This window comes from Aethalodelphis obliquidens, unplaced genomic scaffold (assembly GCF_003676395.1).
Source record: "Aethalodelphis obliquidens isolate GAN/ISIS:26980383/991018 unplaced genomic scaffold, ASM367639v1 scaffold1, whole genome shotgun sequence".
In the NCBI taxonomy this organism is placed as follows: Eukaryota; Metazoa; Chordata; class Mammalia; order Artiodactyla; family Delphinidae; genus Aethalodelphis; species Aethalodelphis obliquidens.
The window spans coordinates 28,470,690-28,486,221 of NW_020837945.1; the positions used below are offsets into that span (position 1 = coordinate 28,470,690).

The 15,532-nt window shown below is 42.2% G+C and overlaps 1 protein-coding gene across 17 annotated transcripts in view; it reads left to right on the forward strand.

Moving 5' to 3' along the window:
- Positions 1-212: 212 nt before the first annotated feature.
- NRIP1 (nuclear receptor interacting protein 1) overlaps positions 213-15,532 on the forward strand; it is a 185,424-nt gene continuing 170,104 nt past the window's right edge. For 8 of the 17 annotated variants that reach the window (XR_003431978.1, XR_003431981.1, XR_003431982.1 and 5 more), the window contains exon 1: positions 1,311-1,421. The gene's annotated coding sequence lies outside the window, so the exon portion shown is untranslated. The other 9 variants (XM_027102328.1, XM_027102369.1, XM_027102315.1 and 6 more) reach the window with 5 other exon arrangements.

The window sequence follows — 15,532 nt, forward strand, 5'->3', positions numbered from 1 at the left end:
AGTTCTAGTTAGATGTTTGGGGAGCGTTAAGGACAAGATTTTAAAACAGCAAATACAGGGAGAAGGGGGAAATGATGGTTTCGGATGACTCTCTCCTCCCTCCACTTTCTCTCTTCACCAATCCGTATGCCCCTCAGTTTAGAGGCGGGTTCAGCGAGATCAAGCTGCAGGAAACCGGGAGGCTCCTCGGCGCTGTCGCCCCGGCCTCGTGATGTAATTGTTATTTCTTACTCGGAGCCTGAACCGCGGAGAGCTGCCCGAGAAGTGGCAGCCCGGTGCCTTCTGCCTTGTCTTGTAGGGTCAGATTCTTCCCGGGGATGGTGTAGATTCGAGAACTGACTCCGCTGGAGACTTCGCAGTGACAAAGCAGCTGAAGATAAACCCTGCTCCCGGGTCCTCCGCCGTCCGAGGAGCTGAATGGGGCGCTCCTCAGGTCTCCTTCCCAGTTTTCCTCTCGGACTCACTCCGCATTTATCCCTGGCTGCCTCCTACGTGCTGGGCGTGGGGTCAAAGTGACCCGCAGTTAGTGCCCGTGCCCCCCAAGATCAAAGCAAGACACACAGATTACAAGGTGGTGCAAGTTGGGGGTGGGCGAGAAGGAGCCAAGGGGACGCGTGTCGTGGGCGAAATGGGAGGAGGGGGACGCCTAGGGCGCCGGCACCCAGGAGGGGACCCGGGGAGTCCCGGCCCCCAGTCTGTGCCCCCAACACAAGCCTTTGGCCTGTGTCTCGAGATCGGTCCCCCCGGGGCCCCGGGAGGAGCTGTCCGGGCGCTTTCGGCCGTGGCGGCGGCTGGACAGAGCCGGGAGCCGCGGGGGACGGCGCGGGCGCGTGGAGCACCCACCTCTCCCCGCCGCCGCGATCCTCCCGCCGCCTCGGGGCCCCGCAGTCCCCGCCCGGCCGACCGGAGGGCGGGCGAGAAGGAAAACCAGCCAACCGAGGGGGCCCCTCAGCTCCCGCGAGTCTCCGGGACCCGGGCGCCTTCCTCCCGCCCCGGTGACAATGGGAAGGAAGGGGAAAAAAGGGTTAAGAAACTTGGCTGAAGAGCTGAATGGCGTGGAGCGGCGAGGGGAGGGACTGGGCCGCGGCGGACTCAGCGGCGGAGGGAGGAGCGCGGCTGCGGGCGGGCGGCGAGCGAGGCGCTCAAAGTCAGCCTCGCAGACATTGCAGCAGAGCCCCGAACTCGGGAGGCGGCGGCGGCGGCGGCGGAGGAGGAGGCGGTGGCCGAGGCGGAGGGACGACCCGGCCCCACGCCCGCCCGCGCGCCCGCACGCCCGCCCGTGGCCTCGCGTCAGCCGCTGCGCTCGGCAGTGCCGATCGGAGGCAAGAGCTCGCTGGGGCGCCGAGGGAGGACGGGGCGGCGGGGCGCCTTCGCGGAGTGAGCCTGCCGGAGCCCCGGGCTCGGAGCCGCGGCGGCCTCGGGTGAGTGGCGGCCGCGGCTGGGGGGCTCGGAGGAGCGGCCGCCCGCGCCGCCGGAAACGGCCGGGAAGCGCGGCCCGCGGCGGCGTTGCCGTTGGCCGGTAGGGCCTCGGGGGCGTCGGGGCGGCGGGGCCGGCGCCGCGGGCGGCGGGAGAGGACGCAGACGGCGGGGTGGGCTCGGTGGCGGGACGAGATGGTTTCGGGGGGGTGGTTTCCGGGGAAATTCCGCCTCTCCTGCTGGGTCCGAATCTCCCCGGGAACTCGGGGGGCCCGGGCAGCGGGGCCGCCAAGTTGTGGAGTTGGCCCCCGGCTCACTGGCGCGTCCGTGCCAGTCCTGGGCCGGGGGGCGGCCTCCGGGTGGCCCCTGAGCCGGGGCGGGGGGGGGGCGTGGGCCGGAGTCGCGCCCCGCTCGTCTGTCCCCTCGGCCCCGAGCCCCGGGCGCTTCTCGCCGCGCCGCTCCTGCTGCCCGGGGCGTCCTGGGCGGCGCCGGACGCAGCTCCCCGCCTCTCACTCGGGTGCCTCCCAGCTCTGTGCTCGCGGATCCCGGGCCGGGGAAAGTGGGTAAGAAAAGGGACCGCGCTCCCGACCCCCGGAGGACCCCCGGGTCCAGCCCAGCCCGTCGGTACTTGTCCTTCCCCTCCCGAGGGAGAGGCCTCTTCGACCCGAGGCCTCAACCATCACTTTACCCCTGAGCCAGAAACCGGGCTCACATCTAGGGTGAGCTCCGTGCAGGTCCTGGGAGGCTTCTGGAGGCTTGTTTTTCACTCATATCTGTGTCCTCTAATACTACTAGTGCATGTTGTTGTTTTATGAAGGGTTTGCCTGGAAATATTCTACAAACCGTCATATCCTTTCCAAAGTAGTTTCCAAATTTTAATCAAGAGTTGGTGTTCAGTCTGAAGGAACAAAGGAATCAACTGTGTCTTAGAGGCGAACAAGCTGGGAGTCTGTGACACATGTTGATCTCTGAAGCAATACAGGAGTTTCTACCTTCTATCTCGTTAGGGATTGCAATTGGGTTTTGAAGATAGTAGAAGAACAGAATGATAAGTAGTTTTGCGTTTTAAATTTTTTAATAAAGCATTTTTATTTCGGAAAAGAATTAAGACGTTCTTAGCCACAAGGATTTTTCACTCAGTTGGTGGAACTGAGTTGGAGTTTGTCTCCGGTAATGTAAATGATTAAATGTGAGATTGTGCGGGAAAAACTGTTTCTAGAGGAAGAGAGACCATCCATAGGTGTTCAAAGTGAAAATGGTTGTCCGTTTATAGATGATGATTGCTGTTTACATTTGGGGGGGTGGAGAGTGGTATTTGTGAAGCAAAGAGCTTTGGTAGTTCATTCTTTAAAGTTATGAATTGCATTGAACCTGCTTGTTAGTGAATCATGGGTTTAGCAAGTGGGTGGCATCTTCCTGATGTGATTATTCAATGTTTAATCACTAGTTTGGCACCTTTGTTGAAGAGACACTGAAATAAGTGGACTTTTTAAACAAATGCTGCTTCATCTGCCTGGCACCTAAGTGTGGGTTGCTACCTGGAGTATTTTGAAGTGCTTTTCAGTTTCGAAGTAAGTTGCTCTGGTTTTGCCCAGCAGTTTGGTTATGTGGTTTGAGTTTAGCTGGTTCAGAGAGTAGTGGCTTCATCACCAGTGCTAACTTTTTTCTGCCTGGAATTAGTTCCTAGAGACAAAGAAGTTTCAGTCAATGGAGCAAGCCCCTATCCTGCAGGCTGTAGGATTGTTACTTTAGCCTGTTTCGTACACTCTGGTGGGGAAAGACCTCTTTGCATACTTAGCCCTGAAAGTGCCCTAGGAGGATGAGGAAAATACGTATTAAAAACAAACAAAAAAGAGGACTACTCATTGTTGGTTTTACTCCAGTGCGCTCTCTACAGTGCCTTTGAGGTAGTTGAAAACGAGTTTTAATGTCTGGACCCATTTCCTGAATGTGTCTCTAAACTTTTACTAATTTAGCACCCTAAAATATTGTAAGGTTACAATAAAAAGGTGTCTGTAAAAGAGGCTAAAGGCTCCTCTGACTCTTGCAGTGTTTTAAGAGCAAAACATCATGATAAAAAAATAACCTATACCACCACCTAGAGTCTTGTTTGTTAGTTTATTGCTCCTGAAGTTTGCTTAAATTGACATGTCTCTTGTGGTTCCGATATAGCCAAAGAATTATTGAGAAATGCTAGCTTTCAAAACGCATTCCAAGAGAACAGTTATTTGTGTAATAAATAGCAAGTGCCAATTTAAATTATCCATGCTACCTTTACAGTGGAAAATTATGACATGTTGAGTGGGCTATTCGCCAAAAGATATTAATTCAAAAGAGTCTAAAACAAGAAATTTGCTGCTTGTGCTCTAGGTAGCTGTCACTGCTTAAATCAAAAGAATTTGAAACAAGAAAGTTTCTGCTTGTGCTCCAGGTAGCTCTCATTGCTTAAAGATTCTCTGCATGGTTACCAGAGGTTCAAGAAATCTTACAAATTAAATACCATTAGGACTTTTTGAGGTCCAGGTAAAACAAAAGCAATGATCAAATAAAAATATAAGGGAGCATTACAAGTTCAGAAATGCTGGCCACTTTAAAGGTAAGAGAGAATGCAGGCTGTAGTAGAGTTGTGGTTCAGAGATGTGAAAAGTAAAATCAACATTAAATAAAGTGGTAATCTGTCTTGCTAGTAGCTTAAACACGGTAAAACAATCTGTTAAATGGGAGACCTTAGGAAGGCAGCTCTGTTGCCATGTGGTTTAGCACATTGTCCGGGTAGGAAGTAACATTCCTTCTTTAAGCAGTGTAACTGGAGACAAAGATGCCTCCAAGATCTTTAATTAAATACCAGTTGAACAGAGAGAACTAGAGCACTGTATTAATTCTGTCAAACATCACTATTTTAGAACATTGAGGACAACTAAAAAATGAATTAACTCATCTGAAAGCAGAGTTTTATGGAAGGTGACAGGTGAGGCAAAATATGTCAATCTAATGGCACAAATAGGGAGATAAGGAGATATGTCATTCTTGGCTTTCTAGAAAGATGAGAAGGAAGAAGGTTATTATTAATTGTACAGATTCCATTGCAAACCAGTACTAGAAGACAGTGGCATAGAAGTAATTTTACATCAGAGTGGCTTAGGATATATGATGTTAAAGGGATTAGGTTTTCAGTTTTAAAATTTTACGATTGCAAGAAACTTAACAGGTCATTTTTAAGTGTTTTGAAAAAGCAATGATAGCTTTGTGTATAAGGTTAAAAAAAATAATTCTGCCCCAAATAAGTTCAAAACAGCTAATTTTTATCAAGAGAAAATTGTTCACTTTAAATTGTGATAGGTTTAGTTTTGCTTTTCAAACTTTAGATTGCCAGATACAGTCAGGTTTTAAAGTGTAGGTGAACAGAGAAGAGGCATTCCAGTTTGTTTGTCTATACCCCACCTCTCTCTCTCCTTATTGCTCTCTTGCTGTCTTGTCCCCTTTTCTAAAATAAGTAGCTTCTACATCTGTGGATGTTTTCTTCCATGAAAGCTGCCTTCATTTGTAGCTTCCCTTCTTGGCTGTGCTGGGATGAAGGTTCTTTACTCTTAAGCTTTTTCCATATGCCCCTTCACGTGGCTACACACAGTGAGGGTGGGTTTTGTTTTGGTTGGTTTCATAGTGATTTACTGTTAACATGGATGAAGACTAGAGAAAAAAGCATTTACTGTTCTAACAAAACCCTTTGTACCCGTCTTCCAACTAGAGAAATGTTTTTATGAAAAGCAACTTTTGATTACTATTGAAAAGTCAAAGAAACACTCTGAACAGAATATGGGGCAGGGAGGGGTGAGGGGCTTTCAGGATAATGAGTTTGAATCTGAGAATTAAATTGTTCAAGATGCATTTCCTTAAGTTGCAGTTTTTTGAGGGGACTGTCTTGGGGGAAAATGAGCAAACTCATTCTGTAATATTTAGATTAACACAACAATTAGGGAAATATGACACCAGGATGGTCGCTAAGACTTGAGAAGGTAAAAATCAAGCGTGTCAGATGGTGAAGCAGGCCAGTGGAATGGAACTGAGGGTTATATCCAGGGGTTGGAATGAATAAAAAGTAAATGGAGGAGAGAGATCTTGTTTCCATATCCTGGTTGCATCTGGTGCTGAAGCAGGGACATGAATTGCTGATGGTAATGGAGTTCCTTTTATGAGGTCATCAATATTATAAAAATAGTGGTGGTTTGAGGGGGAGAAATGACAGGTTCCCCACTTGTACATGTGTACACTGTTTTTGAATGTCTCTTAAATATATCTAAACTGGAAGGTCAAAATTGGGTACCAGCATAGAACCAGGAGTTAGGGAGTAATAGTTTATTTGGAAGGAAATGAATTAAAAATAGACCACCTTTTCTTTATTCTTTTGAGATTTGGTGTTTTCCAAGGGTCTTATCGAACATGGAAAACAGAGTGCTGAGGTTTGGGTGGTGAACTGGAGAACTCTTTCATAAGATTTCTCATAAAGATAACTTCATGTAAATAACCCCAGAAAGAATGCTTTCTTTAAGCACATTACCTTGTGATTCAAGGGTAGGGGGAAAATTGGGACCAAAGAGACCTCTGAAATCTTAGCAGGGATTTTTTGCAAACTGTAATACAGATACCCATCTGTTGTTTTTTGTTCCTTGAAATTTAATGTTCAAATTGAATATTTAGGATTCTAAAAATTAGAGTTTATTTACAATAGAAATTTCCTATTGTTTTGCTACAGGTATGAAGAGTAATTTTAATTTTTCATAATAAGTATAGGTATTGAGATAAGTAGGCTGATACACTAATTGTTGTCACTGTTATATTACATACTCTGCATTATGAACCTTAAAATTCAAATTGATCCCTACACTACCTTGCAAATACTACAAATAAAACATGGCATTTTAAGATATCATTACACCTGAAACAGATAATTTTTCTTAAATTCATAAAACATTGAGAACAAGAATGAGGAAAAAGTAAAGATGATACAGTTTACCATTGTTATTAGGATTTTGTTAAAATTAGCACCTTGAACCAAGCTAGAGCTAACATTTGGCCTAGAACTCTAGGAGTAATATAATGAGAAGTGGATTTGAAGAATTTAGAAGACTGGCAACTCAGAAATGTAGAAAAAAATTACTCTTTGAAGTTATGGAAAAAAAGGACTCCACTGTATTTACTTAGTAGTACTAAGATTTTTTTTAAAGCTAAACAAGATAGGTATTGAAGATAATGTATGGATAATTACCTATTAAAGAAATTATAATTTATATGTTTTTTGATTGAAATAAATTCAAGAAGAACTCCAGAATATGTTGAAACTTTGTCTAGGAAGGTGCTTGTGACATCCATCCATCCTCCCCACCTCCCCACCTCCCCACCTCCCTCCCCCCCTCCCACCTCCCCCCCTCCCTCCCTCCCTTTCATTCTTCTTTCCTTCCTCTTTCAATAAATAGTGTGGGGGGTTAAAAAAAAAGGCATTTTGTTAAAACTTGGAAATGGACTTGCTTCTCTGACAGGGTTAATAGTTGTGTTTGAAATTCAAAGCTAGCATGGGTCACTGTCCCCAGTTTTTTAACTTGGTACACCTCGGGGAGTAAAAACTCTAAAAAGCTCTAAACCCCTCTTCCCTCTTTAACTTTGTGTCATCTTTAAGGATGGAAGAGACCCTTATTTGCCTTAAATTCCAGGTCACTGTGTGACTAAGCCTAGAGTTTCAAGAAATTAAACTAGAAGCTCGCTGGGAATTTGAGTCATCAGCTTAAGATCCCACTGGGACCAGGACAGCTCTGATTGACCTGATGTTGGTGTTTATTCAGAGCTTTGGTGGAAAGGAGTCTCTCAGCCTTGGACTTCTAATTAAGAAAGTCGTTTTTCAGTCTCCTGTTAAATGATAGGGCTACTCCTTGTTTTCAGATCTGTAATTTGCTGATGGATTGAGGATAGCTCAGGAGCTAAGGAGTTTGGAACTTGTGGGTTTTTTTGCAGTCTGCTTTGATTATTTTACTTCTACCTTCTTTACCAGCTATGTGAGGGTACTGGGTAAAAGTAAGGTGATTAGCTTTAGGTAAGAGAAAAGCTAAGCCATGTAGCGGCTAAGCTAGCTTCTTGTAGTTGTGTGCTTTCAATTGTTGAATTTGCCTGTATTGTACATAACATGTGAACATGTTAAATATGTTACTGCATTAAAAAAAGATGATAATTTAGCATTGCAATAGTAAGAAAGGAAATTGTGTTTATAAGCAATCTTAGAATTAGAATATTACTATAATTGTGGAGATTTAATGACGTAATGTGGTTAAGAGAGCCTGACATATAGCAGAATGCAATCAAAGTTTGAGGATTAGAAGTTTAAAAGAGACTTCTGTCTTAAGGAATTTACCTAGAAATAGAGAGATATGAAATGTTTAAGGGATTATAGCTGGTTTTTAAAAAGCATACTTTTTAAGAATTCTTTTTTGATTCCCGAATTTATGAATTTATAGTAATCTACAATAGAGTGGTAGATTTATACCCTGGAAAAGAAACAAATTAAGGGAAAGAAGGAGGACAGAAGAAGGTGGAGAACAGCAAGAAAAAGTATTTGAAAACATGTGAAACACTTACAAATGAGATATAAGAAATACCCTCAAAATGAAACTAATCACAATTGCAGTTTTTCCCCTAAAGGGAATATTTACACAATGGGTCATATAGGCTCAGGTCTGATTTTTGAAAAGCATATTTTAAAAAAGTGTTTCTGTTTTGTTATTCCACACATATTTTTCTAGCTTAGGTTCTGCTACTAAATCAATGTATGATACTGATGAAAGGAAAGGCCTTTTATGTCTCTGGGCAGCATGTGTAGAATCTGTAGAACAGGGAGGTTAGATTTCATTTCTAAATTCTGAAATTCTGACTATATCAATATATGCTGTTGTTAACAGTAAACAGTAAAGATTTCAAGGTTATAGTTTTGAAAGGAGTAGAGATGATGGGTCAAAACTTGAAATATAAAAAGGTTATTTAGTTACCTGTCTTTTGCCTTTTCCTTTTTTATTGCGGGGAGGAGTAGGGAAAGGAAGAGGATTTGGGGATACCTGCTTTGTGCCAGACATGGTGCTGGCTGCTTTACAGTTCCCCTGTGACATATAGGTATCATTTTCTCTCCTTTACATAGACCTGGTCTGAGAGATGCCTGAGTAACTTGCCTGAGGTCACACAGCTAATTTCATTGATGATAATTTGCTTTTCCACGAGAACATGCCATCTTTTGAAGAGAAAACCAGTCTCTCTCTGATTTTTAGAAAATGATTAAAAAAAAAAAAAAAAAACCCTGCTCCCAACCTGAGAGCCACAGGACTCAAGCAGCATTCACCCAGCCTGGCTTCTCAAAGATCAGTTCCCACTGGGAAGGCACCCTGTTTCCAAGCGATGTTTCTGCTGCAGTTGTTGTGAGTTCTCAGAGAGCTGATGTCCTGCTCCTGCGCTTGCATAAGGAAGATGTAGTCACCAAGGGCAGCCATGAAGGCTCCTAGCTCCTGTGAAGTGGACCTCAGAATTGCTACAGTGTTCTTTGAGGCAGAGAAAGCAACTGTGTTTCTTGATATAATTCATTTAAAAAGCTTGTCATGGTCTTAATCCAAGTGTTCCCAAGGCAAATTATGTTTGTGCACTTCAAGGAGCAGTTGTAGCAAATTCAGAGCCATAGCTTTTCCTGGTTGAAAAGTTAAATCTCTTGACTGTTACGGTTCTTAACATGATTTTTATTTTTATTGTCCTATGTTCACCCCCAGTAATTTTATTTTAAAGACTGTGCTATGCTAATGAACTAGTCTCTGTAATACGAAGAGGAAATTGACAATGCATTTGTGAATTTATCAGAAGTATGCAGAAATCAAGAGATTTGGCTTCATTTTGGGAGTAGACCATGGTCAGGAAAGAAATTTTGGAGTTAGGGAGGTTTGCAGCACATCATGTATTTTAAAGTACACATCAGGCATATTCTTTTATTGTTGGAGCGTGAGAACTGGAGTTATAAACCTCTCCACCTCTTTTTACTTTCCTCATTTAAAATTTATGGAACTTTGAACCAAAAGACTCAAGCTGCGTAGTTCCCTCTACACTAAAAGGTAGTCAGGTTGAAACCGTATTGGAGACACAAGGATGAGTAATAATGCTCATATACATAGTATTTTCTAGTGTGCTTTGGATTTTGAAATGCCAAATAAATGTTGGATAAACAAAAGGGTTTGTATAAAAGCTGCAAAGGAACGTTCTTTTATTAAGAAACTATATTGTATCTGGCCAAATAAGAGAGAAACTGTGTAAGTGAACAATCTGGGTAAAAAAAATTTTTCTGGAGTTCAGATATGTATTTATATTATTTCCCTAACACATCCATGCCTTTTAAAGTTAATTGAAATAGACTGAATCTGCATGAGGTCAAGGATGGAAGATGGAAGGTGTTTATTATTCACCACCTGGTTCTTTCCCAATATCTGGATGTTTGGTATTATTGAGGCAGAACTCAAAGCAATGCATTGTTCAGTCTGTTAGTAAAATGCTACTCTTACCTGTCTTGGTAATCCTTGACTGACCTGAATCAACGTTATGTTTTCTTCTGTTTTTGTTTTTTTATTTTTCTGCTGCTTCTTTTGCTTGGGCTTTCACAAACTGAAGTACTTTCATAGAATCCTTAGATATCAGGTTGGAAGGAAATTTGATAGAAGCTATGGAATTTCTGGGTTTAAGTGTGCTTGTTTTAGAGGTACCTTGTCCTACTTCCTCATTTTCAAACAAGTCGGTGTATAGAGGCATCTTACTTAACAGAAGAGCACATAGGATAGGTAATTGGTGTGGACTGTGAATCAAATAGTGATAAGTGCTACTATTTCACTTACACACCTTTTTGTTTTCTCTTGATCCTCCTCTATTTTTGTTTCCTTTTTCCCCTGTTTTCCCTTTTGTTCTCTTAATTTCTCACTTGTTCTTTTCTTTTTAACGGCTAGGTATCCATGTGACACAGTAGGGTACATGATTGCTCATCTTCCAACATTTTTGACATTGTTGTTAATTTAAAATTTCCAAAACATTTTTTGTCTGCATCTTACGGAGGAGGACACACTGAGCACCTGAGAATTTAAAACCAACAGCTGGCAACTGGCTAAACCCAGGGTGAGAAATCAAGTCTTGATTTATTTCACACTCTTGTGTGTGTGTGTTTAGTTTTGCTAAAGCAATCTCAGGAAGAGGGGCTTTCTGTACCAGGTGTTAAGGAATAGTTAATAACCTTTGGTGATGGATCCAGCAGTATACTGAAGCTAAGCTAACCCCAAGGGAGAACCTCTGATAATCAGGACTGGGTCTTAAGGAGTGGAGTGAGCCGGACCGACCGTATCCTTGTTTTTTTTTTTTTGCGGTACGCGGGCCTCTCACTGCTGTGGCCTCTCCCGTTGCGGAGCACAGGCACCGGACGCGCAGGCTCAGCGGCCATGGCTCACGGGCCCAGCCGCTCCGCGGCATGTGGGATCTTCCCGGACCGGGGCATGAACCCGTGTCCCCTGCATCGGCAGGCGGACTCTCCACCACTGCGCCACCAGGGAAGCCCTCAGCCTTGTTTTTTGTAGCCTGTTTCCTTCTCATGCTATTAAAATATGGTGTTCAGGACAGTCTTGTGATTCATTTGATAGTCTAGAACTTGGGGTGTGTTTTCTAGGGTGAGAATTTAAGAAGAGAAGCTTTACAGTACAGGTGCGCATCTGTTCATGCATTAACTTTGTCTCTACGTGTCATATACATTTTTGAGTTCTATTTAAAATTCAGTAGGGAAACTTTTATTTGTCGATTAACAGAGCCAGGTGACTTTAGTTGACTAGTGTGACCAGAACGATCACAGGCCAGCTGCGCTTACTACCGAAGAGTAATATTCTAAAACCATTAGTGGGGGTGGTTGGGTCTGTTGGTTCAGTTGGGAACATAATACAAAGGTTATGGGCCCCACTCTGTATTCTCCTTTGAGAAGGTAGCATATCGGATGCGAGGGCACTGTGTAGACCAGGGGTGATCAGTGCCCTGAACCAAGTGCACTGAGGTCCACCCCTCTAGAAAGAGAGCAAGAGAGAAGAAACCTAATGGTAGCCGTTGATGTGGGCCACAGACTGACCACATTCCTCACCTTGGTGAAGCAAATTGGAAAGGAATATTCTCACTCATGGGACAGTGGACAAGAGAGTGTAGGTGCTCAGTACAGTCTCCAAACCTCTAACAAGATCAGATTTGTCTCTCACAATTCCTTGTACCCCTGATTGTGGTAGTCTCACACTTGTTTAATGTCTGTCCTCCTCAAGAGAGGGTAAGTTCCATGAATAGGAGCGTATTCATCAGTGTATTGTTGGTGCTGTAGGTGCCTGGCATACAGAAGGTTGTTAAAACATTTGTTGAATTGAACTGTACCAATCCCAACTATTGGTGAAATCTGGCTTTTTTGGGGGTTACGAATGGGGCCTTTGTGTATTTATACAGTAAAAACTGCTAAATATTATGACTAACTTATGCATAATAGCTGCTGTTCTACATTTTTTCTTTGGTCTATTTAAATTAGAACGTCTATAAGAAATAATATTTCTTCCTTGAAATTTATCATCTTCTTTCCAGGCATATTTATTATGAAGGGAAAAGTGAAACTAACTGTTGGTGACATTATAATTACTTGACATTGTTCTGTAATACTAAGTTTCTTCAAAAATACACAGTTTAGGGCTTCCCTGGTGGCGCAGTGGTTGAGAGTCCACCTGCCGATGCAGGGGACAGGGGTTCGTGCCCCGGTCCGGGAAGATCCCACATGCCGCGGAGCGGCTGGGCCCGTGAGCCATGGCCGCTGAGCCTGCTCATCCGGAGCCTGTGCTCCGCAACGGGAGAGGCCACAACAGTGAGAGGCCCGCGTACCGCAAAAAAAATAAAAAGTAAAAAATAAAATACACAATTTATAACATATTAGAATGCATGTTCAGAGAAATTGGGGGGGGCAACATTTAATTTTTTTAAAGAAATGAAACAATATTTCTAGAGCCTTATGGGCAATTTCCTTGGCCTTACTTGCAGTAGTTATAAGGATCCACCAGCTCAGCACATTTAATTGCATTGCATTTGACTGCTTGGGACACTGGAGGCATCTCAGAATCTCATGTTTAGCATTAATTTTGGCGTTCAGTAATCTTAAAAGTTAGAATCAGGAAGGACTTGATGATTCAAAACCTAGTAAATTATAGGCCTTAAGTAGTATATGAAGCCCTTTTGTTATTTTTTAAAATTAGGATTTGCTCTTCACTAGAGGTGAATTTTCTGACTGTTAGAGCATTATCACGTTCAACTTGATTAATAATGCTAAGCTGGAAAAGAAAATTATTTTAAAATAGAGCTCAGAAATTTATAGACCAGCAATTAATTTTCAAATGCTAAAGAAAATGTGTAGATTATCTGGGACATACATATACAGCACTGAGATTTAACAGATGCTCTTAAAATGACTTTAACCCAGTTTCTTGCTTGTGAAGACAAAAGTTTTTACTAAACTTTATGCATGCTTAGAAATAGATGCTTTTTGTAAACAGAAAAAACACCTCTCAGGGCTCACATATTTTTCTATTCACAAGTAAATAGCAGTGAATCACATAAATCATAGTAAAAGAAGATATACAGGCTAATGGACTACTGTCCAAAGTAAAAGAGTAGAAAAATGAGCACATTCACTATTAATGTGGTATATTCTACTTTGTGTTTGCATCAGTGCTGAGCTGCTCTTTCCTCTCAGTTGTTTCTTTGTGTCAGTCAATATGTTGTAGAGTATGTGGATTCTATGCACTAGTATAACTTTCCCACTGTTAAATTCCTCAGTGTCTGAGACCCAAACTTAATTTCTATTTTTATGAGCTGACTCTTATAATTAAGGTATGATATCTCATTTAAACTAACAATATCATGGACAAGAAAGTCCTACTGTATGGCATAGGGAACTATATTCAATGTCCTGGGATAAACCATAATGGAAAAGAATATAAAAAAGAAAGTGTGTGTGTGTGTGTGTGTGTGTGTGTGTGTGTGTAGAAAAAACATATACTTTGCAGGAAAAAAAGGTGACTGACACTCTGAATCATTAGTTTGCTGCTAGTTGTTCTTGCTGTCAGTGTTTGTTTTCCCTTTGACTGCTCATCCACCTGTGTTATGTTTCATATTGTAAATTCTTGTGTATATTCCTTCTGATGATGCCAAGAAAGTACCATTCTAATAACATAAGCACATTCACTTTGAGTTTTACTTTTGTACACATTCTACTTTTATCCCTTAAAAAGTAGTAAATTCTGTCATTGAAGTTGTTCATCACTGTTTCTTTTGAAAATTGCTATATGTTCCACTTAATGGCATATTATCTTAACCTGTAAGGTTCCAGATTGCTAAAGGCAAAAATGACAGTATTGGTTAATACTGAAAGTAGATAAAAATGGGTCTTTGGGCAGTCAATAAGAGGATAAAATTAAAATCTGACTTTAAATCTTTCAAAAATCTGAAATTAATATGCATTTCCTCACGAGTCACAGGTAGAAATCCAAATTTTGTTTGATGTTATTAATGTTTGTTTTCACGTGTCATAGTGAGAGTGGTGAAACAGTTTTTTCTAGTTGTATGAAGTAAGTGGAAAGGGGAATAGCACTTATTACTATATACTATAACTAAAATTCCCCTGTGATGATAGCATGTTAGTTTGGACTATGTTTGATTTTACTTTACAGTGAATTTTAAACTTTTTTGATTTTATTTTTTGGGATTCTGGCAAATGTTGAAGAGCAATCAATTTACATATAAGTGTAAAAAAGGTATTTTAAAGATAACCAGCTTTTTCCGTTTGAGGATAAGTAGCAAGTTGTAGTTGCTTTCTGTAGCTTCAGTCATTTGTTCTATTGAATACTTAAATGAAATATCAGTGAAGAAAGAAATTTGTACTTGCACCTATTGCCTTGGGAGTGTTGCAGAATTTAGCAGGTCTCAGATGGCCATTGTTCCTTTTAAAAAGAAGAAAAGTCATGAGCGGATAGAAAATTTTGGTGTGGGGAGGAAAGGAAATATTACCTCAAAACTCTGTGGACGTGCTCATTTGTTTTGCTTTAGGCCTATTTGTGTAGTAGTGAATTTTAGTGGGTGGTGAAAAGTAATAATGTGTTGAAAATACTAGTATCCTTAACACACTCCTGGGTGGTTTGATTATAAATCAGAGACACAATGGAGAATAAAGGATCAGAGCTAGAGATTAGATAGGTTTCAGCGTGGTTCAACTGAAGCTGTGAAATGGGTGAGTCATTTAATGTTTTCTGGCCTCAGTTTGTAAAATAAGGGGGTGAACAAGAATGATCATGTGGTTCTTCTAGACTATCAGAATCAGTATCACTTCAAAAGTGAGGTTTTACTGTCACATGCAGGGAGTAACAGGGTGCATAGAACTAAGGGCTGTGAGGATGTCCCTCATGATTTTTTGAGCTTGGCATTTAATATTTTACAGCAAAGTTTTTAGTTTAACATAATTGAACTTGTACTAGATAGGGTTAATAGGCTAGAACAAAAGGTCAAAGCATAAGGCATTAGGCTTAATTAAGGGAGAGCAGGAGTGGCAGGGAGTGTGTGACAGCTAAATGGGTTTCCCACAGACTAATGTCGGTTCCCGTGCAACCATGCCTCAACTTAAGAGGGTTATTTTGTGCAAAGGGCAGCAGTGATTAGCAGTTTGACATGCCAGACACTTCTGGCCAATCCCATCTGTTTTAGAGGTTAAAAAAGCACACCTTTATGAGCTGATGGATTGATTTGTGTGCCCGTCTGGTAAAGATTAGAAGTCCAAGGCCAATGCAGTAAATGTCAGTTATAGAATATTGTACTTTCTTCGTTGGCTCATTGTTTTTTAACCGTCAACTGTTTTATAATGGGGGATAACTGCTGTTTATGGAGTCGAGTGCAAGATGGGTGGGGGAACAGGTGAGAGAGGAAGAAAAATATTTCCTAGATGGAACTGTCAGTTAACATATTCCATAGCAAGCGTTTCAAATGGAGATATGGACTCCTTTAGATACACTTC